Genomic DNA, 4,560 nt, shown 5'->3' on the forward strand with positions numbered 1-4,560 from the left:
CCACATGGCAGGGTTAGGGGTCACGGGGGTCAGAGGCCGGGCACTGGTCCTGCCTTCCATTTCAGGTCATTTCTGGTTGATGCTAGGATACAGAGCTGGTCCCGCCTTCCATTTGAGGCCATTTCTGGTCGTTGCTAGTGTATAGGACTGGTCCCACCTTCCATTTCAGGCCACTTCTGGTCGTTGCTAGGGTATAGGACTAGTCCCACCTTCCATTTCAGGTCATTTCCGGTCATTGCTAGGGTATAGGACTACTCCCACCTTCCATTTCAGGCCACTTCAGGTCGTTCATAGGGTATAGGACTGGTCCCGCCTTCCATTTCAGGCCACTTCCGGTCATTGCTAGGGTATAAGACTAGTCCCACCTTCCATTTCAGGTCATTTCTGGTCATTGCTAAGGTATAGGACTAGGCCTACTTTCCATTTCAGGCCACTTCTGGTCATTGCTAGGGTATAGGACTGGTCCCGCCTTCCATTTCAGACCATTTCCAGTCGTTGCTAGAATACAGGGCTGGTCCCACCTTCCATTTCAGGTCATTTCTGGTGGTTGCTAGGGTATTGGACTAGTCCCGCCTTCCATTTCAGGCCATTTCCGGTGGTTGCTAGGGTATTGGACTAGTCCCGCCTTCCATTTCAGACCATTTCCGGTGGGTTGCTAGGATACAGGCTTGGTCTCACCCTCCTCCAGGACGTCCCACCACCTAGATTCACAACTGATTGGCCTATTCCATGAAAGCCCCGTCCTCACTTTCCTAATTCACTTGTCATTGGTCCAGCTGTAAGACACGCCCCTTAGCCTCCCCTCCCAAATCCAACTCGCTGCTGATTGGACCTCACACTACAGTCCCGACCCTAACTACCTGAACTTGGATTCAGATTGGCCCAGCAGGATTGGAGATGTGGGGTACCCGGATGTTGGACCACTCTAAGGGAGGGGGGGGTGGTTGGGTTGATGGATGGGTGGATGACCAGGCCTGCGACCTCTTCCCCTTCTGTGCCTGTCCCAGGGGTCCCCAATGACCTCTCCAGGGATTGACCCAGATGGGCCTATAGCTCCTTATTGCGGTAGGATAAGTCGAGGTCGGAGGTCTGTGTCTCCCTAGGCCTAGGATGCATTGCACCTGCACGACATCCGGGTCTTCTCTGGAGGGAGGGACCCATTGGCTTCCCCGGGGACTCCTCCAGCCACGACCCCTGCTCTGATTGGCTGACACGCCTGTCTCTCCATACTTTGGCCCCGCCCAGGGAAGCTGGGGGTCCAGTCCCGCCTCTTCCTTGGGTGATATTGAAAGGCAGGGTGTGCTGTCCATCATCCCTGGGCCCCGCCCCCTGCCAAGCCAATAGCTGGAGAGTTGATATGTGTGAAGCCATGCCTCTTCGTGGCTAGCTCTATGGACGCTGTGGGTGCCCATCACCCAGAGGTCCCGCCCACTAGTGAATGTATGGGCACAGGGGCTTTTCTCACTTCCAGGTCCCGCCTCCTGGCTGTTGAAAGGCCACAGGGGCTGTCTGTCTCCTCCAGGTCCTGCCCCCTGGCTGTTGTGTGGACATTTGTCCTGTCTGTCATCTTCAGACCACGCCCCCTTGTTGTATAATCATGTGTCCTGTCTGTCACCTTCAGGCCACGCCCCCTTGTATTATCAAGTGTCCTGTCGACTTCAGGCCACGCCCCTTGCAATTGGGTGGCCACACAAGCTGTCATTTACCTCCAGGTCCTGCCTCCTACTCCGTCTTAGGTCCTGTCAAGCCGAAGCCCCGCCCACAAGTGACTGACTGGACACTCTAGCTGTCCATCACCATCCTGTCCCGCCCTGCGCCTGTCTCCACACTGAGCAGGGGCCAGAGGGGAAGGGAAACGCTGCCTGGGCTCGTGCACCGCGCATGTGCAAGGAGTGGTTCCAAAGAGGCGGAGCCTGTGCATGCGCCATGGAAAGATGGGCGGGGCAGACAGGCCTGACAGCGCGCATGTGCTCTTTACGTTGATTGTATTCGTCCCTCCCCGCCAGGCTCCTTCTTATGCTTCCGCTTCCGCCTGCTGCTGGAGGCCCCGGGTTCGAATCCAGCCTCACACTGGGGCGGGGCCTGGGGGGAGGGGAGGTGCAGGCTGCAGCCACCCGCGGGGGGATCATGTGAGGCCCCCGCCCTGCGCCTCTCCTCATCCGGGAACCCTGAGAGGGGGCGGTTCCCACCTGCATCCCTGCCCACGCCCCGGAAGCAGCATCTGCGACCTCCAGACTAGAAGTAGGTGATGGTGGCACCCACCAGGGCCACGACCACCACGGACACGATGGGGGACACTACCCGGGCCAGCGCGCTGCCTGGAGGGGGCAGAACCGGAACTGGAAATGGGGGGAGAACACACCCAGGAAGGGGGGTGGGGCGTCTCCCTGCAGCTTCTGGTTGGGAAGTGTCCGGAAACAGGAAGCGAGCCAAGGCGAAGGGGGCGGGACAAGGGTGCCTGACCGGAAGTGCTATCACAGCCGTGACAGGAAGTGTCCATGAACAGGGACAGGAAGTGCCCTAGTGTGTCAAGACCGGAAGTTCTTGTGTACTAGGGACAGGAAGTCTCCATAGTCAAGACCAGAAGTTGTTATATACTAGGGACCGGCAGTCTCCACAGTCAAGACTCCTATCTCCAATAAAACCACCAGAAAACTTGAAGTGGCGCTGTAGCTCAAGTGGTAGAGTGCTTGCCTTGAGTTGAAGAGCTGAGGGACAGCGCCCAGCCCCAAAGTTCAAGCCCCACGACTGACAAAAAAAAAAAAAAAAAAAATTTAGGTGTGGACATTCATCAACACTTCTGACTCAGACTCTATTTGATAATTTTTTAAATAAATACTTTGTTCTTAATTTTCCTCTTTGTAAATTAATATGCACCTATAAAAATTGGTTTGGCCATCCAAGTAACCTTCTCAAAGTACCTCCTAATGATGATTTACAAATAGTTTTACTAGGGCTGGGAAGGTGGCTCAGCGGTAGAGCGCTTGCCTTGCATGCATAAGGGCCTGGGTTCAATTCCTCAGCACCACATAAGCAAAAAGAAAAAAGCCAGAAGTGGTGCTGTGGCTCAAATGGTAGAGCGCTAGCCTTGAGTTGAAGAGCTGAGGGACAGCGCCCAGGCCCCACGACCAAACCCCTCCAAAAAAGTTGTACTATATTTCAACAAGTAAAACAATGCTACAAATAAAGAAAACAATAATTAAATGTTAATAATTAATAAAATAAAAACAAATATTATCACTGTTTTCCCTATTTGAAGTGTACTACATATTAGATTGACTGAGGTTGTGATGTTCAACAAGAGTTTTATAGAATATGAGTAGTCTTTAAAGCTACCCACTAAGATTACTATTTATGGCTCTTCTCATTATTTGTTTATGGCTTATATCATCATTTTTCCTCATTAACTTATAAACTGAGGAAGCCCCAAAGTTTTAAAAGACCGTGTAGTTAACAAAGTGTTAACACTTCATTCTGCTTCTTTACACAAAAACTTTGCAACTTCTCATTAATAAAGTTTCTCGAAACTCTGAAATGTACATACTTATTAGTATATGTCTGCTACCATAAATCTTAAATACTTTATGGAAAAGTTTTATATCTGACAAACAGTCCTAATTTAGGCATATGTAAACAAATTCCCAAAATTAAATATATTTAATACATTAAAAATTTTAACAAACCTTAACACTTGGTGCAGTGTTCATTATGACAGGTGCCTTGTATAGAATAATTGAATCCTCCTCCTACACATTTCTTGAACAACAAATATCTGGGATTATTTTGTTTTTGACATGTCAATCTTGACTTTATTCTTAAATTTGTGCTTATGTAAGAAATATATGGTTCTAAAATTTCATGACAATTCTTTTGAACTTATTTTTTGTTGAATTGTCTAGTTTAATAAAATCCAACTGCACTTTTTTGGGGGGGGATACATTCGTGGGGCCTGAACTCTGGGCCTGGGCGCTGTCCCTCAGCTCTTCAGCTCAAGGCTAATGCTCTACCACTTGAGCCACAGCACCACTTCCAGCTTTTTTCTTTTTGCTTATGTGGTGCTGAGGAATCGAACCCAGGGCCTCATGCATGTAAGGCAAGCGCTCTACCACTGAGCCACCTTCTCAGCCCCCACAATTGCACTTTTGATATAAAAAATATTCTGTGCTCAATTCAGCCACACATACACTAACATTGGAACGATACAGAGAAGATTAGCATGGCACCTGCGCAAGGACGATATGCAAATTCGTGGGGCGTTCCATATTTTTACAACAACAGATGCTGGAGGGGATGTGGCCACAAGGGAACCATACAACATTCTTGGTGGGAGTGTAAACTTGTTCAACCACTTTGGAAGACATTATGGAGGTTCCTCAAAAGATTCCACATAAAGCTCCCCTTTGACCCAGCAGTCCCACTTTTGGGGATTTATCTAAATGATCATAAACAAGACCATACTAAAACTACCAGCACAACTATGTTTATTGCAGCAATTTTTACCATAGCTAAGATATGGAACCAACCAGCTGTCCCCACTACATGAATGGATCAAGAAAATGT

General features: G+C 49.4%; 1 non-coding gene across 1 annotated transcript; it reads left to right on the forward strand.

Moving 5' to 3' along the window:
* The first annotated feature begins 4,161 nt into the window (after window positions 1-4,161).
* LOC138835166 (U6 spliceosomal RNA) lies at window positions 4,162-4,268 on the forward strand. Its single transcript, XR_011374484.1, has one exon. It is a non-coding gene; the product is annotated as a U6 spliceosomal RNA (small nuclear RNA).
* The last annotated feature ends 292 nt before the right edge of the window (window positions 4,269-4,560 follow it).

Source organism: Dipodomys merriami, unplaced genomic scaffold (genome assembly GCF_024711535.1).
Source record: "Dipodomys merriami isolate MVZ:Mamm:240054 unplaced genomic scaffold, mDipMer1.0.p SCAF_23, whole genome shotgun sequence".
NCBI lineage: Eukaryota > Metazoa > Chordata > Mammalia > Rodentia > Heteromyidae > Dipodomys > Dipodomys merriami.